Below are 25,705 nucleotides of genomic sequence, written 5' to 3' on the forward strand. Positions count from 1 at the left end.
AGCTGGATGACTGCCCCCGGGAGAAGCGTTTCCTGACCCAGTTTTCCCTCCCTCTTTTGCGCTGATCTGTGTTAAGTTTTGGTTATTTTCCCCCCTGCAGTGAAATGAAAGCAGCTTGGGCATGAAAATGCTTTATTTATCCCTGAAGCCTGGACTCCGCTCCCTGTCTTTAATAATAGCTAATATTCTTTTATTCAAATGTTTAATATTTCTACTGGAGTGAAGATATCTAAGTTGTTGGGTTTCTTAATGTAAATCTGTTACCAATATACCTTTATTTTCTTCCTAATACGTGTAGACGAATTTCTCGTTTCCGAAACTGGTAATTTGTGCCCTCGTTCTTTTTCTTGATCATTCCGATGAGAGACTTACCAACTTTACTGATCTCAAATCCCAAAGCCATGTTTCGCTTTCAAAGATTATCTTTGCTTCCTATTTACTGACTTCTCTTAGGTTTACTTCCTTTCTTTTGCTTTTTTTTTTTTTAATTTACTAGTTTTTTAACTCGGAAACTGAGATCATTGATTACAGATGTTTCTTCTTTTGTAATACAGGCATCTGGTGGGATGGTATCTTCCAGACATCTTTCTGTTATTGATTTCTAATTCAATTCCATTATAATCAACTAACACACTTTGCATAATTTGAATCATTTTCAATTTATTGAATAGAGTCTGCCTTGATAAATATTCAGTGAGCATTTAAGATTAATGTGTATTGCTACAATTGTTGGGTTAAATGTTCTACAAATGTCAGTCGCATCGAATTGGTTGATATTGTTCAAATCTTCTAAATCCTAGAGGATTTAGAATATGCTGATATTTTGTCTACTCACCGATTAATTATTAAGAGAGGAGTTTTGAACTCTCTAACTGTACTTACGGATTCTAGTTCTGCCTGTTGTGCTATCAGTTTTGCCTCATATGTTTTGAACTCTGCTCTTACAGTCTTTTTTTGTATTTATAATTGTTCTGTTAATTTTTTTAAATATAATTTATTGTCAAGTTAGCTAACATAGAATGTATACATTCTGCTCTTGGTTTCAGGATTCTGTTCTGTCATTTAGATATATTTATCCATAACGAAATTGATTAGGAAAAGTGTTTTATCATTATGAAATGATCCATTTTATATATCATCCATTTTATAAAACTCTTTTTCTTCTGGTAATATTTTTTTGCTCTAAATTGTACTTTGTCTGATGGTAATATAGCCACTCCTGCTTTCTTTTTTTGTAGAGTTAACAAGATGTATTTTTAAAAGAAAAATTCTAATTCTACAAAAGTCCTCCTGATACCCAGACCCAAGAGGTTACAAGTAAACTATATATACTCGTAAACAGATGCAAAAATTCTTAACAAAATTCCAAAATTTATATGGAGATGCAAAGGACCTAGAACAACCAAAACAACATTGAGAGTGAAGAGCAAAGTTGGAAAATTTACACTAAATTACCTGATTCCAATATTTACTATAAAGCCACATTAACCCAGAAGGTATAGTATTGGTGTAAAGAGAGAGAAACAGATCAATGAGATGGACCAAATTCTATTCAATGAAGCTGAATAGAGAATTTTTTTTTAATTTTTTTTTTAAATGTTTTTTATTTATTTCTAGGTGAGAGAGAGAGAGACAGCGTGAGCAGGGGAGGGTCAGAGAGAGAGGGAGACACAGACTCTGAAACAGGCTCCAGGCTCTGAGCTGGCAGTCAGCACAGAGCCCGACGCGGGGCTCGAACCCACGAACCGTGAGATCATGACCTAAGCGAAAGTCGGACGCTTAACCGACTAAGCCACCCAGGCGCCCCTGAATAGAGAATTTTTAAAAGGTGCCAAAGTTGTTAATTTCAATAAAGGACAAAGGCAATTCAGTGGAGAGAAGAAAGACTTTACACTAATAATGCCGAAACATTGGGTATTCATAGGCAGAATGAATGAATGAATGAATTAAATATTGTATGTGAAAACACAAAATGGATCATATATCTAAACATAAAACTTAAAACTTCTGGAAGAAAACAGGAAAAATACCTGTGATCTTAGGCTAGACAAAGATTTCTTGGGCTTAATATGTAAAGCACCATCCTTGAAAGACAAAAAGTAATAAGTTGAACTTCATCATTAAATGGTTAAGAGAAATTAACTATTTCTTTTCAGGACACTAAGAAAATGAACAGAGTAGCCAAAAACTGAAGAAAGTATTTGCAAATCACATATCTGATAAAGAATTTGTATCCAGAATGTATTTTTATTTATTTATTTTTCTATTTTTTTAATGTTTTATTTATTTCTAGGAGAGAGAGAGAGACAGCGTGAGCAGGGGAGGATCAGAGAGAGAGGGAGTCACAGACTCTGAAATAGGGTCCAGGCTCTGAGCTGGCAGTCAGCACAGAGCCCGACGCAGGGCTCGAACCCACGAACCACGAGATCATGGCCTAAGTGAAAGTCGGACGCTTAACAGACTAAGCCACCCAGGCGCCCCCAGAATGTATTTTTAAAAAATCTTTCATACCTCAAAAAAAAAAAAAACCCAGAAAACTCTCATACCTCAATAAGAAGAAATTGAGTAACCTAATAAACAATTGGGCATAAAATTTGAATGGACACTTCACCAGAGAAGTCATATAAATGGCAAATAAACACATGAAATTATTCAACATCATGCATAATTAGAGAAAATACAAATTAAAACCACAATGAAATATCACTACCTACCTATTTCTTTTTTTAATTTTTTTAAAGTGTTTATTTATTTTTTTTTTTGAAAAAGAGAGTGTTAGTGGGGGAGGGGCAGAGAGAGGGACACACAGAATCTGAAGCAGGCTCCAGGCTCTGAGCTGCCATCACAGAACCCAACACGGGGCTTGAACTCATGAATCGTGAGACCATGAGCTGAGCTGAAGTCGGATGCTTAATTGACTCAGCCACCCAGGAACCCCTCTACCTACCTAGATAAAATTAAAAAGACCAGCCCTACCGACTCTCATAACCACTAATGAAAATGTGAAATGTTACAACGTCTTTGGAGAATGCTTTGGCGATTTCTTAAAAAGTTAAACATATATTTACACGTGACCTAGACATTACACTCCTAGGTATATATCGAAAAGAAATGAAAGCATTTGTTTAAACAAAGATTTGTACACACATCTTCACAGCAATTGTGTTCATAATAGGCCAGAACTGGAAACAATGCAAATGTCTGTCAACAGGTAAATAAATAATTGATGATATATCCAGGCAATGGAATATTACTCAGAATAAATTGCATATTGATATACATGCAACGTGGTTAATCTCAAAATAATTATCATCAGTGAAAGAAAGTGGGCAAAAAATAGTACATACTCTATGATCCCATTCATATAAAATTCCAGGATATGAAAACCAATCTTCAGAGAGAAAACAGAAGTCAGTGTTAGCCTGGAAAATGAGAGTTGGGGTGAAGGGCTAAAAAGGGCAGAAGGGAGAGATTGCAGAGGAGTAGAAGAGAACTTTTCTGAGTGATATTCATGTTAATTATGTTGATAGTTCTAATAGTTTCATGTATATATTCATGTGTAAAAATGTGTAGCTTATTATGGGTCAGTTATACCTCCAACAAGCTGTTAAAAAATTTTTTAAAAGGGGGGAGCCTGGGTGGCTCAGTCAGTTAAGCATCCGACTTCAGCTCAGGTCATGATCTCACAGTTTGTGGGTTTGAGCCCCACGTCAGGCTCTGTGCTGACAGCTAGCTCAGAGCCTGGAACCTGTTTTGGATTCTGTATCTCCCTCTCTTCCTACCTCTCCCCTGCTCATGCTGTATGTCTCTCTGTCTCTCAAAAATGAATAAATGTTTTAAAAAAAATATTTTAAGGGAAAATCTATTGGCCCACATTGCACTTTCAGTGAATCTCTTCAACTATGCATGATTTTAACATCCCACAGTGGTCAATTGGAAGTGTTGTTTCACTGAGTTATCTAGATCTCCCAAATGCTGACATATTTCATCCTATGCTATAAAAATATCACATTTGTTATCAGAAGAATCTAAGTATTTGGTAATTGTCAAGATGACAGTGATGATGCAACTTTTACAATTTTTTTCCTGAAAGTTTAGTTATATCAATGACAACAAATACTATCAGTTGTTTTACATGAACTGATGGTTCCACTCCATTTATTTCTGAGAAAGTATTTATCAAATACCCAAGTCTAAATAACCACAGTTTGCCTGTGAATAGATATTTTAATAAAAATGGTGCTCCTAAATATTAAAAGAAGTTAGTTCAGCTTGCAATTCAATCTCACAAATTACTTCTCCTAGAGACAGTTATGGTCTTTAGTGTGTAGCAGAAATATATTATGAATACTTTTTTTAACAAATGTTTTAAAAGCTGTGAATTCAAGAATCAATAGTCAATAGAATTAATAATTTTTACCGCTTCCTTAAGAGCATTCTTTTTTATTTTTTTTTAATGTTTATTTTTGAGAGACAGAAAGACAGAGCAAGAGCAGAGGAGGGGCAGAGAGAAAGGGAGAGAGTCTGAGGCAGGCTCCAGGCTCCAAACTGTCAGCACAGAGCCCAACATGGGACTCAGATCCACAAATTGTGAGGTCATGATCTGAGTCAAAGTCAGCCACTTAACCAACTAAGTCACTCAAGAGCCCTCCTTAAGAACACTGTTAAGTAAATTGTAATTTATTTTTAAACAGCAAGAGAAGGATAGTGAAGAATATAAGACAATTGTTTTGTGCCAGAGGTGTTCAACTGGAGGTGATTTTGCTCCCAGAGGATATTTAACAATGTCCAGAGACATTTTGGGTTGACACAACTTGGGACTAGAGATGGTTGCTATTGCCATCTAATGACCAGAAGCCAGAGATGCTACTAAACATTCCGATAATCAATACATAGGACAACCCCTTCAATAGTATTATCCAGCCTTATATTCCATCCTGTCATATACCATATTTTGTTTATCCAGTCATCAGCTGATGGACATTGGATTGTTCCCACTTTTTGGCTGTTACAAATAATGTTGCTATAAACATTCATGTATAACTTTCTGCTTAAACATATTGTTTTGAGTGCCTGGGTGGCTCAGTCAGTTAAGCATCTGACTTCAGGTCAGGTCATGGTCTCATGGTTCATGGATTCAAGCCCCGCATCGGGCTCTGTGCTGACGGTTTAGAGGCTGGTACCTGCTTTGGATTCTGTGTCTCCCTCTCTCTCTCTCTGCCCCTCTCCTGCATGTGTTCTGTCTGTCTGTCTTTCTCTCTCAAAGAAATAAGTAAATAAACATTAAAAATTTTTTAAAAATGAACATCTATCTTCAATTATCTTAAGTATATACTTAGGAGTGAAATTGCCAGGCCATATGATAACTCTGTGTTTAATTTTTTGAGGACTTGCCAACTGAATCCCCATCAGCTATGTATGAGATTTCCAATTTCTCCACAGACTTGCCAACATTTGTTATTGTCTTTCTTTTTTATTATAGCCATTTTGTGGATGGGAAGCAGTATTTTGTGCTCTACAATGATTTGCTTTTGAACTATCAATGAAAAGGTTAAAACAATAAAAAGGTAAACAAATTCTTACTATTACTATGAAAAAATTTTTGACTACATGGCTCCTAAAACTATCTGTAATCACATGTTGAAAATGGCTGGAACAGGGTATGGCAGAACAAGAATTGATAGTAAAGAGACTTATTGGAAGCTTACTATATGCCAGGCACCTTGCTAAGCACTTTATATAAGTTATCTCTTATATTCTGATTAATAGTCCTCTAAGATTACTACTTTGATTATCTTTACTATTATACAGGTGAAAAAATTAAGTCTTAGTGAAGTCAAGTGACTTTGCTCAATATCCCACAAAAATCCCCAAAATAAGATTTGAATCTAGATAGCTGGATCCCAGCACTCTATGCCTCCTCCTTTAGCATGGTGTAGGTCCCTCCCCGACTCAACCCTCAGCTTTGGGACATAGTCAGGGAAGAAGGGCAGGACTAAGGGACTCAAGAGCTTCTGATGGTGTGGTTTTGTAATTTTTAATTTTATATTTGCATGTTGGGCATCTTGAACTTTTCCATGATGTGTAGTCAACTGTAACTTCTAGGTTCCTTCATCTTTGTTTTATTCACTTACATTCCCATTCTTATCTCCCTAACACTTTTCTGCTATATATGATGAAAATTTTGCTTTCTGGAAAGGAGATGGGGATAGAGAAATAGGTCATTTAGAGAGAAGCTGGCAATCACCAGTGTATATAGATAGCTCTCTAGTCCCAGAAGAGACATTCTTTAGATTCTACCCGCTGAAAAAGAAGAAAGAATTTACAAACAGGTGCTGACAGTTCTACTTTCTTATGCATGAGTGTATTTTAGAACATTTCCAAAATCCATCTTCAAAGCTTCACCACTTTTGATTTGCTTTGATATATATTAAAAGTAAAGATGTGAGGCACCTGGTTGGTTCAGTTCATTAAGCATCTGACTCAGTTTTGGCTCAGGTCATCATCTCATGTTTGGTGGGATCGAGCTCTGCATTAGGCTCTGTGCTGATATCACGGAGTCTGCTTGGGACACTCTATCCACCCCTCCCCTGCACCACATGCTCTCATACCCTCTCTCAAAATAAATGGATGAACATTTTTTATAACTTAAAAAAAAGTAAAGATGCAACCTCTCCCTAAGACAAAACGAAATAAAGATGCTCCAGAGAAAAATAACATTAAGCTCAAATCTGCAACTCACACTGCAGTGTGAGGCTGCAATGCTTTGATTTGGATGTGGTAATGTGCAGAATAGAATAGAATGCATAAAAATAATGACTACTACTGTACTTTGTACCTATCATCTGCTATTTCACCTGTTGCATCTTGTGCAACAGGGAAGCAATGATAAACAGGAAGTACCCAGTTCCTACCCCATAGCTGACAGTTCAGAGAGAAAAACCTTTACAAATGTAGAAAACAAAAATTTGATTTTTATGGTGGTAACAGAGAAAAGGGAAATACATGTTTCTATAAGAGGGATCCAAACTATTATGGAGGCGGTGATGGGTATGCACATGCAATACTTAGAGTCCCTTTTTAAGGAGCATAGTTGACTGACAACCCCAACTGCTGTGTCTCCAGATCCACTACATTCAAAGCTGAGGCTATGCCTCTCCTGAGCCTCAACCAGCCAATGACTGAGCACAGCAGAGATACTACTGCCAGCCCATTCCTACAGGACACAGAACTCCTCTATTGGGCAATTCTGGCTTGCGAACTCCCCCATTGGCATAGGCAACATTTTCTTAGTCGGTACTGCAATCTTTTCTTACCCAGTTCTCCTTCATTCTTCCTCTCCTTCAACAGATGTCAGACTTGGAATCTGAGTCTTTCTCTGCTTACTCTTGCTTTCTCTCCTTTATCTTCCACAGGAATCTCCTCTAATAAATCTCTTGCACATCTAATCCTAACTTGATATTAGCTTCTTGGAGGACATGAACAGAGAATTTCTGTGAGAAAGTGTCATTTAAGCTGAAACCTAAAGGAATAAAAGTTAAATTTTAAAAATTGAGGGAAGGGGCTCCTGGGTGGCTCAGTTGGTTAAGCATCTGACTTCAGCTCATGTCATGATCTCATGGTTCGTGGGTTTGAGACCCACATTGGGCTCTGTGCTGACACCTCAGAGCCTGGAGCCTGCTTTGGATTCTGTGTCTCCCTCTCTCTCTCTGACCCTCCCCTGCTCATGCTGTCTCTATCTCTCTCTCAAAAATAAATAAAACATTAAAAAATTTTTAATAAATAAAATAAAATAAAATATTGAGGGAAGAAAAAGAACAGTCCTGAGTTAGACAGGAGTTTGGCACAGTGCCTGGCCATTTTTAGTGCTCAATAAGTATTGCTTGACTAAATGGAATGCAAAGTGCTTAATGTGTGGCATGCAATTATTCTTCATAAGCAGTTTTACAAAAGGAGTTCTGTTATTATCTCTATTTTACAAATGACAGAACTGAGGATCAGAGTCTAAAGTAACTTGTCCAAGGTCAGGCAGAAGTTCAAAGTGCAGCTGTGATACAAACAGGTTTGTTTGTTTCCAAGCTTGTTATTTTTAACTGCTTCTCTACCAACTTATACTGGCTCCCTTCAGAAGTATTGAAAATGGATTTTGAAAAGAAAGTATGCGGCTTCATCTCAGGATGTGATCTTGCAGTTTCTGGGTTCGAACCCCGCATGGAGATCTGTACTGACAGCTCAGAACCTGAAGCCTACTTTGGATTCTGTGTCTCCCTCTCTCTCTGCCCCTGCCCTGCTCATGCTCTGTCTGTCTCTCTCTCAAAAATAAATAATCATTAAAAAAAAAAAGAAAGAAAATACCTGTAATATATATATTTTTAATTCATAATCCATCCAAAGGCCACCACCTCTTCTAAAAACAGAGCAGAGACATCCTGAATTACGCTGGTGATGTGTATGAAAGTCGTGAGGTAACTGAATAGAAGTTCATTAACAGTCTACGTTATAAGCAGGATTCTACTGTTAGAGAAATAAAAGATTCAAAAAGATACAAAGAAATTCTGGAAAGTTCCTCTTTATTAACTAATGTTACACAGAAATCCATAGACGTCTTACTAACTAGGAGGGAATGATTGCAACCAGATGTACAGGATATGGTTAGATGATTATTACAGTATTAAAACTCTTCAAACTTACCAACTTTTTTCTATCCAGTGTGACTCTTTATAGGTCGTGGGTACTCTTTCAAAGTGCATTTTTCTGTATGCAATTTGTGAATATATACTGGTTCCTGAGATGAACAGTGTTCTTGGAAATTCAAAATACAATACTCCATAATTTTCTCTCTAATGAATTTATTGTAGAGCAGTCTAAGTGAGTGATTAGAGAGTATCAATATAAAACAAAGGTTAGCAATTATTGCCATATTTTACATGTAAGAAAACAATGGATGTAATAAAGATAGAAAAGGAAATAAATTTATATGTTCTAAATAATTTTAAGTATATCAGCATGTAATTTCAACTCAGATATTGCCTGAGAATAAACAGTACAAATTCTACATGAATACATTTTGAATATAATTCTCTATTCATTCACTTGGAGAGAGCCCTTAGAAATTTCAGGGCTCTGAAATTCAGAGTAATTCAGAAATTACTGTCATAGGTTCTCATGCCTTTAAAAATTACAATGATAAAATATAAATCTGAGCAGCAATTTGCTCAGAAGGATAAGTAGCTGATTTGGAGAGGTAGGATGCTAATGGGGTTTATTGCTTTCTATGATTACAAAAGAAATAAAAGTTTATGGGAGAAATTTTGGAAAATACAGTAATAGGGGTGCCTGGGTGGCTCAGATGGTTGAGCGTCCGACTTTGGCTCAGGTCATGATCTCGCAGTTCGTGGGTTTGAGCCCCGCGTCACGCTCTGTGCTGACTGTCAGCTCAGAGCCTGGAGCCTGTTTCAGATTCTGTATCTCCTTCTCTCTCTGACCCTCCCTTGCTCAGCTGTCTCTCTCACTCTCTCTTTCTCTCTCTCTCTCTCAGAAATAAATAAAACATTAAACATTTTTTAAAAAAGGAAAATACAGAAATATAGTAAGAAGGAAATAAAACATTTTAATTCACAGGATATGATATAATTTAAGTCTACAGGCCTGAAAGTTGCCGTTTAAAAGGTTAATTTTATGGGACACCTGGTGGCTAAGTCAGTTAAGCATCTGGCTTTGTTATCGGCTTAGATCATGATCTCACATTCTTGGGATCGAGCCCTGCATTGGGCTCCATGCTCAGCTTGAGATTCTCTCTTTCCCTCTATCTCTGTCCTTCCCATGCTGCTCGCTCTCTCTCTCTCACACACACACACACACTCTCTCTATATATATATCAAAATAAATTAATTAAATTTAAAAAAAAGTTAATTTTATAAAGACAAAAATAAGAATTATAATAAATGCCGATCAATAGCTCCATTTTTATCATCGTGAACATTTTTTTTAGAAAGGTATGATTTAATATGGCCCAGATTAACATCACAGTGTTTAACTTTTATTACTTTGAAAACTACAGAACCATACAATGTAAGATGATATTCTAAGAGATTCAAAGTAAAAGATAAATTCTGTGAATGAAAGAGTAATTTACTAGGCATTGAAGATTTCAAACATCTTGTTAGTTGTAGGCTCCAAATACCTGGACAGGATAACTGCAATTAAATGCATGAGTTAGACCAAAAAACTAACTTTTTAAATTGATCCAATAGTCATTTTTAGAATAACATTTGATATTTCTAAACTGAGTCCTGAAATTATATAGATACGTAGCCTTCTTAAGATTAACAGATTTTAGGGAATGTTAAAGAATAAAGCTGGTATTACCAAACCTTCTTTACAAAATCCATCAGTTACAATGGTTTCAAGTTTTCTCTCTTTGATCTTGTTTCTGCCTTCTCTGGAAAGTTCTTCATTCACTAATTCATTTGTTTATTCTATTTAAGCAATCATTCAGTTAATCAGCAAATATTTACTGAGCACCTATTATTTGCCAGATTCTCTTCTAGGCAAAGAGTTGCAAAGATGACTCTTAGGGAGATGGAGGATGGTGGTGACAAAAACCTGAATAGAAGAGACAGACAATAGAAAAGGAGCCCAAAGTTCAAAATCAAACAAGCAATATGTGAACAAGATTGAACTTCAACAAGAGCTACAACAGTATTATCAAGAAACAGAGTTTCATTCAAAAAGTATTTTCTCAAAAGGAAAAGCGAAGAAAAGGGCTGGAAGAAAAGTGAATTTATTGTAGGGAAAGATAATTCTCATAAGTATCAGAATGCAATGCTTCAGTTTCTAAATGTTTCTATTTGTATTCTGTGTAGCGTTATACCACATTCTTCTCTTAAAATGTCTTCTTAGGAAGCTCCACTCAGAGAAGAATTTTTCAGAGTAATGTTAACCAGATGGTTTTTTCTAATCTTCCCCAGAAAAAATGCAAAGTAGGGTTTGCAAGTAACACTGCCACCTACAAGTAAGTACTTTGAAAAAAAAGATGACTGAAATTCCAATCATCTGGCTAGATGTCCAAGCTGCCAGAAATCTAAGAATAAGACTCTGGAGTGTGGCTTTTGGTTTACAGAAAATAGAAATGTGATGAAAATAAAATAAGGAAAGAAAAATAACTTCAAAATCTTGGCATCCTTCAAAAACAAAAAGTCTATTTGTCTATGTATTTTGTCTCTATATTAGCTACATCTTTCCAGTCGTATGAGATCTTGGCCAAATAACTTAAACACCTCTGCATCTCAGTTTCCTTACCTGTATAGGGATATTATAATAGCAGCTACTTCTTTGTTGTGAGGATTGAATTCTGAGTGTTAATTTAGAATTAATGAATAAACTTCAAAGTGCCTCGGTGGCTCAGTCAGTTGACCATCCCACTCTTCATCTTGGCTCAGGTCATGATCTCTCCGTTCCTGGGATGGAGCCCCATATTGGGCTCTGTACCGACAGCACAGAGCCTGCCTGGGATTCTCTCTCTCTCTCTCTCTCTCTGCCCCTCCCCTGTGCTTGCTTTCTCTCTCTTTCTCGAAATAAATAAACTTTAAAAAACTACTTTAATATAATACTATATGCCAACTATACTTCAATAAAAAGAAACTTTGTTTAAAACCACTTTGAAAAACATTATGGGATTTCAAATAAACTAGAATGTGTATTTATTTACAATGCAGCAATCCTGCCCCTAAATATAAACTGTAAAAAATTCTTACCCAAGAGATACGTCTAATTATGTTAACACTGCCGTTTTTTTCAAATACAAAACTGGTAACTCAAATATAAAGCAACTGAATCAATAAGCTGTAGATTTATAAAATGGAATACAATATAGCAGTGAAAATAAATGAGTGCTACATATGTCAACATAGATGAACATCAAAAACCTATATGCTGAAAAAAAATGAAAAGAACATGTTTCAAGAGAGAACAATGATATGCTTCTGTTCATATGAAGTTAAAAAACACACAAAGCTAAACAATCTGTTACTTTTATATGTAGTAAAACAAATGCAAAGAAATGATAAATACAAAATTCAGCATAGAACATAGCCGTGGGGAAGGGGAGGAAAGAAGAGGGATGAGGTGGTGCAGGGACAGAGGGCGGGACAGAGAGCGGTAATATTCTGTTTCTTAAGTGGATTGCAGCATATCTGGGTGTTCAGTTATTATTATTGCTGTGGTTGTTATTTGTACTTTATGTCTATGTTATGCATAATGATAAAAAATTTGAAACCAGAAATTATACATCATAAGAAATTTTTTGATTAATGTGAGATTTAAAAATTTTACAAACATCAAAAATCTAGTCAAAGTAATCTGAACATAACCTCAGAGAGACCCAATTGAACTGAAATATTATGAATATAATCAGTTGTTCAATAGGCACTTGGTCTTGAAACCATTTGTCATTCTTTTGTGGTAAGAATTTGAATTATACATAAAAAAGAATTTGAATTTTATATACATAAATTCTAGTTTTACAGAATTTCTGGAGACTGAATGAGACTACCAGATTTCCTCAGGTACCCCTCAAGTTTTTACGTTATTGTTCTCCTCTTACTTTTATATACAGGGGGACGCTTGGGAATTAATTTTCTTTCTTTTTTTTTTTTTTTGAGAATGCTTTCATTTTTTTCATTTTTTTTTTTTTTACAAATAGTTTATTGTCAAATTAGTTTCTACATAACACTCAGTGCTCATCCCCAAAGTGCCCTCCTCCATGCCCATCCCCCCTCCCCCCCCCATCCATCAGTCCTCAGTTTTTGTCAGCATTCAAGAGTCTCTCATGGTTTGCCTCTCTCCCTTTCCCGCACCATTTCTGCCCTTCTTCTCCCCCTTGTTCCTCCGTCAAGTTCCTCCTAATCCTCCTATACGTGCAAACATATGATATTTGTCCTTCTCTGCCTGACTTATTTCGCTCAGCATAACACCCTCAAGGTCCATCCATGTTGCTACACATGGCCAGGTTTCATTGTTTCTCATTGCCATGGAGTATTCCATGGTATAGATAAACCACATCTTCTTGATCCATTCATCTGTTGATGGACACTTAGGCTCTTTCCATGTTTTAGCTATTGTGGAGAGTGCTGCTATGAACATTGGGGTACATGTGCTCCTATGCCTCAGCATTTCTGTATCCCTTGGGTAAATTCCTAGCAGTGCTATTGCTGGGTCATAAGGGAGTTCTATTGTTAGTTTCCTGAGGAACCTCCACACTGTTTTCCAGAGGGGCTGTACCAGTTTACATTGGGAATTAATTTTCTTTAATTGGTTTTTCCTTTTGGAAATGGTCTCCACAAGGAAGCCAACTTTAAGTGCTGGTGTTGGAATTGTAGAAAAAGAGAAACAGCCTAATTTACTTTTTTTATTTTTTTTAATGTTTTATTTATTTCCAGGAGAGAGAGAGAGAGACAGCGTGAACAGGGGAGGGTCAGAGAGAGAGGGAGTCACAGACTGAAACAGGCTCCAGGCTCTGAGCTGGCAGTCAGCAGAGAGCCTGCCGCGAGATCATGACCTAAGCGAAAGTCGGACACTTAACCGACTAAACCACCCAGGCGCCCCAGAAACAGCCTAATTTAAAAAGTGATTCCTAACTAGAAGTTTTATCCAAAAAAAAAACCTATCATGAAATTTGTAATTTGAAGATTTCTGAAAGTGCTAAGATATATACCCCCAAGAATGAAGGGAGAATGAATTATAGAAAGGAAGTCAGAGCATGACTGTGCTAAGGAGTAATTCTGAGGCAATCTGATAGAACACAAGTTAAGTTAATTCATATACATAATACATGTAATTAATACTATAAAAGTTTTTTGAGAAAGATTGAAAAGCTACCCTGTTATGATCTATTGTACGTCCCTATTTCTCGGCTTTCTTGTACTTAAATTTTTTGAATTTAAATTAAACAAGTAATTCATGAACATATTCTTCATGTAAAAATTTTCAACAATATGAACTGAAAAGTCCCTTTAATTTAGCATCTTTAATAATTCTTGAATTCTCCTCTCAGTTAACTATTGATTGTGCTCTTTATGTAAATGGTATCATACAGTAGAGCATGTACTGTATTTTACTTTAATTTATTACATAAGCTCAAAGATTTTGTCTGTTTTTCTCCCTACTCTCTCCCCAGCACTATTTATTCACTTAACAAATATTTATTAAGTATCAACTATGTACCAGGCTCAAGTTGGAGACATTTGCTTGAGTTTTCTCCGAATTCCATTTCCTCCACGTCTTTTAGCATGACGCTTAGTTCTGACTCTACAGTTTGCTAGGGTTTACAAGCCAATATTATCCCAAGGATAGGGTCATTGCTAGTCCACGAGGTGCTTTTATGTTACTTGAAGAAAGGCGTGTTCCTCCCACAGAACCTGATCACATACATGCCAGGGCACACAGCCAGAGCTGCACCGTGTTTTGGTGAGCAGAGCTCAGCCTGATTTTGTCCCTCAGTGAACACTCCGATGCAGGTACAACCTGTTCAGCTATATAGAGCAGCGCCATCCAAGATATCTAGCTAAGAGATGCCAACTTCTCTTTCATTTTTGAACCTGGCTGTCATCAGAAAAGTTTTTCCTTTACCTCTGCTATTCTCACTGCTAACTTTTATACTACACAGCTGTATGAGGAGTCCATAATATTTGTTGCCATGAGGAAAAGCAGCACCAATCAGCTCTTTTAAATATAAGCTCTGTGGCTCAAGAGCTTGCTTTGTCAGTAAAATGAACCCAGATATCCTGGCCATTACATTTGGGTTTGGCTTGGGCTGAGAAGTGCTTCACAAGCCACAAATGACCTTCTCTGGTCTATGTGTAAGGGACACTGGGTGCCTGAGGCAGCATCACCCAGTTTCAGCAGCCCAATTTCTGTTGATGGCGACAAGCCAATCAAAGTCTCTCTTTGTGAACTATAAGTAATAGATGAAAAAAGGACATATTACTCCAGTTTAATTAGCTCAAGTGATACTGAGCAATTCATGATTTTTAGTGATACCCAAAGTTGCAAATATCCCATTACAGGAAAACTTGGGACACATGGCCACGTCTCTTACACAAAAGCTCCAACAGAGAAGGAACTCTGTGTGACTCTTCCCAAAAGGTATCTGACTGGCACACTAATCGGTCATTCTCCCCAACACACACATACACATTTAAGTATAAAAACTGTCTTGTATCATTTTCCAAGTTCTGCTTTTCTCTCCAACCAGATGCAAAGTTCCTCAAGAAAGCCTCATTGCGAGTTCTTTAATGCCTGGGAGAGTGCTGAACACACACATAACAAAAATTCAATAAATATTTGAGAGGCTGAATAACTTCTTTAAAAATTGTGAATAACTCAACCAAAAAGATTTAGGTATAAAGTAACATATAACCATTATAAACAACGTAAGTTGGATTTCCTATGTTTTTTTCCCCTACCCCCAACTATCTGTAACCAAGGATTATCATTGTTAACATGTGTTACATGATCTCCAAGACCTTTTTATATGCACAGACAGAAACTTTATATGTAAAGCTTATTCCTTATATAAAAATGGAATCACATCTTGTTCCGCAACTGGGTTTTTTTAATTAAATAATTTTTTGGTCTATTCTTCATGTCCGTGTGTGTGTGTGTGTGTGTGTGTGTGTGTGTGTGTGTTCACCTCATTGTGTTAGATAGCTGCTAAGTGTCCCTCCCACCGTATGAATATATCTTTATTTATTATAGTTTTTTTTAATAGATTTTTTTTTAAGTTTATTTCTTTTTGAGAGAGAGCACGCATGCACACAAGTGGGTTAGGAACAGAGAGAGAGGGAGAGAGAGAATCCCAAGCAGGCACTGCACTGTCAGTGTAGAGCCCTATGAGTGGCCCAAACTCATGAACTGCAAGATTATGGCCTGAGTTGACTTTGGACGTTTACCCACCTGAGCCACCCAAGCACCCCTTTCATAATTTTTAAAAATAATCTTCTGTGGTTGAATCTTTAGGTAATCTTCAAGTTTTCATATTATGAATAATGCAATGAGCACCCTTGTACATATATTCTTGCACCCTTTGAGAGTATTTCTGGAAGCTAAAGACTCAGATGTGGAATTACTGGGTAAAGTTGTAAAGATGCTTTGAAAAGGACACTCAGAACTCTGCCTCTTCTGATCTGTGTTACCCTGAGTACATCACTTCAATTCCCCCGAGATTCTATCTCATCTGTAAGACAAGGAAAAATCTCAGTATTTCATAGGATTGTTGTGAAAATCAAATAACAAAACTAAAGCTTCATGGTTGATTCATATTAGCTTTCAGGTTAGTTTTAGTAAGATAGGAGCATTTCCTGAGCTCTTCCTAATCTGCTATGTCTCATTAGACCAACTGCCAGTTTTTAGCAATCAGCTGAAATGTTCCTCTTTGGAATATAGAATAGGGAACCAAGTAGAAGACTATTATGGAAATGAAATAGACCAAACAATGTATTCTGTATAAACAGGTCTTGCCCTATAGAAAGATGAATTCATGATTCCAGATTCAATCATCCTTGGAAAAATGTGAAAGTGACCCATAGTAACCTCCAAAGAAGAATACAAAGAAAACATCTGCTCTAGAGTCCTATAAGGTTACAGGCGGAGAAGGCTACAAGACCTTTATAATTCAGACAGTCGATCATGAAATACCTTGAAAAGGTTTAAAAAGTTCTTGTGCCACTAATCTTGTTATCAGAAGACCTGAATTTGAATTCTGGCTTTACCACTGACCAGTCTGTGAGTGAATGATAAGCTTGTAGAGTTTGAGTGTTTTTTCAAAACGGAGATAACAAAAATACCTACATTATTTTAAGGATTAGATGAGGTACTGTATGTAAAGAAGCCCAGCAGAGATCCTTGCAAATTGGGACATTCAGTAGGTATAATTAACATAAAGGGAGGAAAAGGAAAATTCTTGTGGAAATGACATCTCAAGGAAGAAATAGCTCTAAGCCCTGAATGAAAAATCTCCATTTTCCTCACTTGCAAAATGAAGGGGTTGAATTAGATCATCTTTAAGGTCCCCTGCCTTTAGACAATAATTATAAGTTACATGTATAAAATGCTCGTTGTATGTCAGACACTGTTCTAATTGTCTTCTATTTGTTGATTCACTTAGTCTTTTTTTTTTTTAATTAAAATATAGTTTTGGGTTTTGTTTTTGTTTTCTTAGTTTGTTGTCAAGTTGGTTTCCATATAACACCCAGTGCTCATACCCACAAGTGTCCTCCTCCATGCCCATCACTCCCCTTCCCCTCTCCCCCATGCCCATCAGCCCTCAGTTTGTTCTCAGCATTCAAGACTCTCTCATGGTTTGCCTCCCTCCGTCTCCCCAATGATTTTTCCGCTTCTTCTCCCCCATGGTCCTTGATTAAATTCCTCCTAATCCACCTATACATGCAAACATATGGTAGCTGTCCTTCTCTGCCTGACTTATTTCACTCAGCATAACACCCTCAAGTTCCATCCATGTTGCTACAAATGGCCAGATTTCTTTTTTTAATAGTTTATTGTCAAGTTGGTTTCCATATAACACCCAGTGCTCATCCCCACAAGTGCCCCCCTCCATGCCCATCATTCCCCTTCCCCTCTCTGCCACCCCTATCAGTCCTCAGCTTGTTCTCAGCATTCAAGACTCTCTCATGGTTTGCCTCCCTCGCTCTCCCCCACTATTTTTCCCCTTCTTCTCCCCCATGGTCCTCCGTTAAGTTCCTCCTAATCTTCCTAATCCACCATATGTGCAAACATATGGTAGCTGTCCTTCTCTGCTTGACTTATTTTGCTCAGCATAACACCCTCAAGGTCCATCCATGTTGCTACACATGGCCAGATTTCATTCTTTCTCATTGCCATGTAGTATTCCATTGTAAAGATAAACCACATCTTCTTGATCCATTCGTCAGTTGATGGAAACTTAGGCTCTTTCCATGTTTTGGCTATTGTTGAGAGTGCTGCTATGAACATTGGGGTACATGTGCCCCTATGCATCAGCATTTCTGTATCCCTTGGGCAAATTCCTAGCAGTGCTACGGCTGGGTCCTAGGGGAGTTCTATTGTTAATTTTCTGAGGAACCTCCACACTGTTTTCCAGAGGGACTGCACCAGTTTACATTCCCACCAACAGTGGAGGAGGGTGCCTGTTTCTCCACATCCTCACCAGCATCTAGAGTCTCCTGATTTGTTCAGTTGAGCCATTCTGACCAGTGTGAGGTGGTATCTCAATGTGGTTTTGATTTATATTTCCCTGATGAGGAGGGACGCTGAGCATCGTTTCATGTGTCTGTTGGCCATCTGGATGTCCTCTTTGGAGAAGTGTCTGTTCATGTCTTCTGCCCCTTTCTTCACTGAATTATTTGTTTTCCGGGTGTGGAGTTTGGTGAGCTCCTTATAGATTTTGGATACTAACCCTTTATCAGATATGTCATTTGCAACTATCTTTTCCCAGTCCATCAGCTGCCTATTAGTTTTATTGATTGTTTCCTTTGCCGTGCAGAAACTTTTTATCTTGATGAGGTCCCAATAGATCATTTTTGCTCTTGATTCCCTTGCCTTTGGGGATGTGTCGAGTAAGAAATGGCTGTGGTGAAGGTCAAGGAGGTTGTTTCCTGCTTTCTCCTCTTGAGAAACCTTGATGGTTTCCTGTCTCACATTCAGGTTCTTTATCCATTTTGAGTTTATTTTTGTGTATGGTGTAAGAGAGTGATCTAGTTTCATTCTTCTACATGTTGCTGTCCAGTTCTCCCAGCACCATCTGTTAAAGAGGCTGTCTTTTTTCCATTGGATACTCTTTCTCGCTTTGTCAAAGGTTAGTTGGCCATACATTTGTGGGTCCAATTCTGAGTTTCCTATCCTATTCCATTGGTCTATGTGTCTGTTTTTGTGCCACATTAAAATATACTTGACATACAATGTTATATTAGTTCAGGTGCACAACAGTCATTGGACAATTCTATACATCACACAATGCTTACCATGACAAATACAGTCACTGTCTGTCACCGTATAGATTACACTAAATGAAATAAGTCAAAGAAAGACAAATAACATACGATTTCACTTATATGTGGGGTCTAGAAAAGAAAAGAAACAATAAATAGAAACAAACTCATAAATACAGAGAACAAATAGATTCATTTAATCATCACAGCAAACCTACAAGGCAGGAACTACTATTATTCCCATTTTACAGATAAGGAAATTGATGGTCAGAGACGTCAGGTAACTTGCCCAAGATCACAAAGCTAGTGAGGGACAGAGGAAGGGCTTTAAGTCTAGGTTGTCTGGCTCTAGAGTTCATGCTTTTAAGCTTCATTCTATGACTCTGACACCCTCAAACACTTGACTTTTTGGCTTTGTGTTGATATTTGTAGGGCGTAAGTAATAGTTTCTTTCCATTCCTTTCATTTTAAAGCTTTATTGCCTTAACAATGTATTTAGAGGAGATTTTTCCTTTTTTCAGAAAAAAATATAGAGAACTTACATTAGTTATCTCCTGCAACGTAACAAATTATTCTAACGCTTAACAGCTTTAAACAATAAACATTGTAGTCATGTTGTCTGCCAGGACCACAGTTATCTGAAGGGACTGAGAATCACACCAGCTCACTCATGTGACTGTTGGTATCAGATTCATTTCCTCACCATGTGGGCCTCTCCATAAGCTGGTCCCCCACAGTGAGAAATCTGAGAGGTGGGCTGGGAGGAAGGAATAGAGGCAGAGAGAGAACCCAGGATACAAGCTGTAATCTTCTGTCCAAGCTACTGGCCTTATCTTAAAGGTGGCATTCCATTCCTTCTGTCATATTCTATTTTTTAGAAGCTAGTCACCAAATCTGCTCAAACTTAAGGAGAGGGAAATTAAACTCCATCTCTTGAGGGGAAGAATACCAAAGAATGCATAAACATATCTTTAAAACTACTATGAGTACAGGGGTGCGTGAGTGGCTCAGTCGGTTAAGCATCCAGCTCTTGATTTCATGATCATGCAGTTTGTCCCTGCATTGGACTCTATGCTGACAACATGTGAAGCTTACTTGGGACTCTCTCCTACTTCTCTCTCTCTCTCTCTCTCTCTCTGCCCCTTCCATGCTCTCTCTCATTCTCTCAAAATAAATAAATGAAACAAAATAAAAACCTACAGTGAGTACAAAGAATAATACAACAGTGGGGTACTCATTGCCCCAAATTGGCAATTATTATCTTATTGTATTTTTCTCAAAAACATTTTCTTTTTTAAAAAAATTTTTAATGTTTTATTTATTATTGAGACAGAGAGAAACAGAACATGAGTGGGGGACGGGCAGAGAGAGACAGAGACACAAAATCTGAAGCAGCCTCCAGGCTCTGAGCTGTCAGCACAGAGCCTGATGTGGGGCTTGAACTCAGGAACCGTGAGATTGTGACCTGAGCCAAAGTTGGCCGCCCAACTGACTGAGCCACCCAGATGCCCCTCAGAAACATTTTCAATTAAAAACATTAGAAATAAAATCTTCTTTGTTCCCATGTGCAGTGTGAGTCCCTTTCTTACTCTCCAGAGGCAACAATTTTCAAACCATATGGCATATATTTCCTGTATGTTTTATTCTTTTATATAAATATAGTGAAAATAATAAATAGCATTGTTTCGTGAGTTTTTAAATTTTTCACAATTGGTATCATATTTGTGCATTCTTCAGCTTGCTTTTTTTCACCTTTGAGATTTATGGATGCTGATATAGTTGGACCTAGTTCAATACTGCATTATATAAACAGACCACTTTCAATTCATCTACTGACAGAGACTGTTTCCTAAGTATAAATCACTACTATAATCAATGCTGTGAAAAATAGCTATAATCATGTCTTCTTGTGTGCATGTGTGTGAGTCTCCCCAGAGCAGGGTTTCTATCTATTTGGCCCCCATCTCACAATGGCAGCTCAGGTGTCCTTGTAACCAGTTGCATATATGTAGCTGAAATCAACGTTTTATGAGAAACAGTACTTATCTTTTCTACGAATAATGACTTCTGATATTACCTATCTTTACTCTATATTCTTTTAACTTGCTAGCTAAGAGCTACTTGATTTCTGGACCCACTATAGGGTGTCCATCTGCTGTTTAAAAAACAATCCTCAGGGCACCTGGGTGGCTCAGTGGCTCAGCTGAAGCATCCGACTTCAGCTCAAGTCATGATCTCATGGTTGGGGAGTTCAAGCCTCGCGTAGGGCTCTGTGCTGACAGCTCAGAGCCTGAAGCCTGCTTCAGATCCTGTGTCTCCCTCTCTCTCTGCCCCTCCCCCACTTGTGCTCGGCCTCTGTCTCTCAAAAATAAATAAATGTAAATAAATAGCTTTTAAAAAAAGAAAAAAGAAAAACAATCCCCTAGGTCTGTTATCTTGTTGTTACAGCATACATAGTTTATGAAAGTTTAAATTTTACAAGACATTGCAACCTAGCTCTTCAAAATTGTATGAGTCTATACCACCACCACCACGCTCAGCAGTGTATAAGAGTTCAGTTCCTTTTTGCCCACATTGACACTCACACTCCATATTCTCAGATTTCTTATTTTTGCCAATATCATTATTGGGTCTCATTGAAGCGTAGATGAAAGGAAGCCTGCGCAAATGTCCCATTATTTTTGTTTGTTTGTTTAAGACATACTGGTATAATGGGAGAATTCTCCTATGCTTGTCCTCATGGGTGCTGTATGTCATTACTGAGTTCCTTGGAAAATATATTAAAAGGAGATAAGGAGACTATGGGAGCATCCGTCAGAGGAAGGACAGAAACCTCACCTCCCTGCATGGCTTCTTTTTGTTTTCCAAGGAGGCTATTTCAATAAGCTCTCTATAAGTTCTCCTCATCTTTAGCAACTACTTCTTCTACTGAGCAAAGAATAGGAGATAATCCCAGAAGAACTTTGCTATATCCTACCTTTCATCTATAAATCTATTAACCCATGTTTCCTTTCATTCCCTCTCCATCTGTCCTATCCCAAAGCAAATGGTGACCTTCTTTCCAGCCAAGCCTAATTTTTCTACCCCAGCACTGAGCACATCCTTTGAGGACTCTTACTCCATAAATGATCCTGTCTTTTTCCTCTTTCTTAAACTCCCCCACACAACCTCATCATTCCCTTCAGTGCATAAACACGTTCAAGTTTTCGCTTCCTGAATAAGGTCCTCCCTTGTTCCTCTCTGTCAAGTTTTCGCTTCCTGAATAAGGTCCTCCCTTGTTCCTCTCTGTCTGACTTCCTTTTATTTATCCTCAAGCCCAAGCATCACTTTCTCAGAGAAGCATTTCCTTTCATTCACAGTGCCTATTGTTTCTTTTCCTTCATCACATTTATCTATGTGTTTATATTCTTTTTTGAGGGTCTGCCTCCTCTCCTATACGGTCAGCTCCAAGTAGTCAGGGACCTTGAATCCCTAGTTCCTAATATAAAACAGGCACTGAGTACATACTGTTGTGTGATTATTTCTTATTATTTCTAGCTTACAGCCTCACTCTTCTCATCTCCATTCCTACATAGGGCTGACATTTCAAGATGAAAAGCCTGTTGGATCCCTTCTGAGCTTGAACAATGCTGCTGGCTCCTCAGCCTGCAAAGTACAGTCCACTCTCCTTAGCACAGCAGAAAGGCTTCTGTGAAAATAACTGTCCCCTCCCCCCTCAAAGCAAAGCAAATACTGTCTCTTCTAGTAGAGGAAGCAGAACAGGAAAAACTCAAATCAGCTAATATTATTATTCGCTGACAGCCCTGATTAAAGAAGTCGTAGAGGAAGAAGAGTTTAGAACCCATAGATAAAGGTGGTTATGTCATTACTTAGAAATTTCACCCTGATGCCTTTGTTTTTGTTTTCCTCCCGCTCTTTTCCTTTGGTGATAAAACATTCACCTGTTGTGTGCAAAGGAAGGGAGCCAAACATTTCATTGGGCAATTACAATTACAATACACCAGGCCTTGGGCTAAACGCTTTGTTTACTTTATCTGATTTAACTTAATTCCTTCAAAATCCAGAGTACTTATCATCTCCTGTTTCAAAAATTAAATGACCGAGGCCAAAACTATCAAATATATCAAGAAAAATGAAATGTTCTGATGATTTCCACATTATAAGAAAGTGCAGAAGGCCTGCACATTAGCTATGCTTTTTATTAGTTAATATCATATCACAGGTCATCTCTGGCATGTGTGATAATCCCGTCTCTCTCTTCATTATCTCTTATTCTTCTCTTCCTCTTGGCTTGTTCTTCTTTCTCTTACTTTCTATTTTGTTCATTTTTCTCTCTGCCTATCTCTCATACCCATCACCAGTTGTATGGTTGCTTTTTAAGCCCAAATGGTTATTGACTACTTATTTCAATGGAAGGAAAGCAAACAGAAAGAAAGCCTTTTAAAAACTGAGCTAGAATGGCAACAAGCTATAATGATGTCATGGTACTTGACCGAAAGAGATGAAGTCATACATTCTAGTCAGGCTTCTGATATGCAGGGGAAAGGTTCTGAATCATTACTAGTAATACTGAGGTTCTCAACTTTCTGTTTTGAAAAACAGAATCTGCAACCACAAGACATGAACATTTTTTTAAATATTTATTTATTTTTAAGAGACAGAGTATGAGCAGGGGAGGGGCAGAGAGAGAAGGAGCCACAGAATCTGAACCAGGCTCCAGGCTCTGATCTGTCAGCACATAGCCCCATGCAGGGCTTGAACTCATGTGAGATCATGACCTAAGCTGAAGCCAAACACCTAACAGACTATGCCACCCAGGCACCTCAAACATGAGCATTTTATCAGCACATGAGAAGTTACCAGAGATCCGGAAGCTAGGAATGGAAGCAAGAACAAACCTCAGAAGGGTGGGGAGAGGGACTGCCAGAAGGGGATGGGGGATGAAATAGGTGAAGGGGATTAAGAAGTGTAAACTTCCTGTTATAAAATAAGTTGTGAAGGGGGTACCTGGCTGGCTTAGCAGGTGGAGCACGTGATTCTTCATCTTGGGGTTATGAATTCAAGCCTGACATTGGGTATAGAGATTATTTAAAAATAAAATCTTTTTTTAAAAATATTTTATTTATTTCTGAGAGAGAGAGAGAGAGAGAGAGAGAGGGGGAGACAGCATGAGCAGGGGAGGGTCGGAGAGAGAGATACAGAATCTGAAACAGGCCCCAGGCTCTGAGCTAGCTGTCAGCACAGAGCCCGATGCAGGGCTCGAACCCATGAACTGTGAGATCATGACCTGAGCCAAAGTCGGATGCTCAACCAACTGAGCCTCCCAGGCGCCCCTAAAAATAAAATCTTTTAAAAAATTAGATTAATTAATTAAACAAATAAACTGTGGAAATTAAAAGTACAGCATAGGAGATACAGTCAATAATATTCTAATAATGTAGGGTGAAAGATATTGACTGCACATATAGTGGTGAGCATTGCATAATGTGTAGAATTGTTGAATCACTATGTTGTACACCTGAAACTAATGTAACATTGTACATCAACTATATCTTTTAAAAAATCCTTAATGTAACACCTGTGTCCAGGGGCACCAGAAGTCATGGAGCCATTGGCACTATCTAGTGTTCAAGGCCAGCAGTGCAAAGCTACAGGGTTTCTCACCCAGCAAGGACACTAGTACCCTTCCCAGATGATGCTAAAGTGGGTCTGTGTCTGTGGTTCTATTCAACTGGCCTTTCCTATCCCTCTTTGCAGACCCTGGTTCTCTGGTTTCTTGGAGATTCTGTGAGCTATCACTATTCCTTCAGATCTATTCCTTCAGACAGAAGAAGAAGAAGAAGAAGAAGAAGAAGAAGAAGACGACGAAGACGAAGACGAAAACAAAAGAATGGAAGCAGAAGAAAGAAACCTTCCTGTAAAGGGCAGAGACTTAAGGTGTGGACATCTGAAAGTAGCATCATGTAGAAAATTCAGGATGAGACTGGTGGGCCTAAAATTCTGCCCATTAATTAGGTTCTGAGAATGTAGAGGCTGCTTTGGAAAACCAAAACTCTATTACTAATCCAGGAGATTTTATGCTGTATTTGAGTGTTAAAGTTAAGCCTGGCACAACAGGTGCTTTCCATTTTGATGCTTTCTGATCCTCACTTTCAGACAAACAAGAAGAAACCAAGGGGATTAATCATTTCCTAGGTTCAGTTTCAAGAAAAGATATTCATTTATTTGCAAACTTTTCAAGTGCCTTCTGAATACCAGACTCCATATTTAAACAAATCAAATATTGGAGATCAAGCAGATGCTATAAATCATCAAAATAGCTCCCTGTTCCCTCACCTCCCGGACAAACAAACAGGCATTAAAAGAAAATTAGTGTTGAAGAGCAGAGCCAGTGGGTAGGTGGTTTATAGCTTGTGGGTTGATGATCTGACAACATTTTAGCAGAGAACTTTGCTGCCTGGCAAAAAGCAGTGAGTTGCTAAACACTCAGAGATTGTTATGAATACTTAAGGGCGAATGTATTGTTTCCTAGAAATAGGGGCATTGTTTGAAAGCTATAGCCCTGCAACTATCACGATCTGCATCTTGAGGATGTGTCTTTCCTTGATTAAAAGCATTTAGATTCCTGGCAGGAACCACCTCCTCCTCTTCAACAGACTCCTACCTTCCTGAATTAATCACAGACCTTGTTGCCTCATTAAGTCTTGGTGTCATTTTCATGC

At 37.9% G+C, this 25,705-nt stretch overlaps 1 long non-coding RNA gene across 1 annotated transcript; it reads left to right on the forward strand.

Annotated features, from left to right (window-relative positions):
• The first annotated feature begins 1,244 nt into the window (after positions 1-1,244).
• Positions 1,245-25,051, forward strand: LOC120242022. Its single transcript, XR_005531004.1, has 3 exons — positions 1,245-1,496; positions 5,483-5,567; positions 24,741-25,051. It is a non-coding gene; the product is annotated as an uncharacterized LOC120242022 (long non-coding RNA).
• The last annotated feature ends 654 nt before the right edge of the window (positions 25,052-25,705 follow it).

Source organism: Hyaena hyaena, unplaced genomic scaffold (genome assembly GCF_003009895.1).
Source record: "Hyaena hyaena isolate Hyena2069 unplaced genomic scaffold, ASM300989v1 scaffold_299, whole genome shotgun sequence".
Classification (NCBI taxonomy): Eukaryota; Metazoa; Chordata; class Mammalia; order Carnivora; family Hyaenidae; genus Hyaena; species Hyaena hyaena.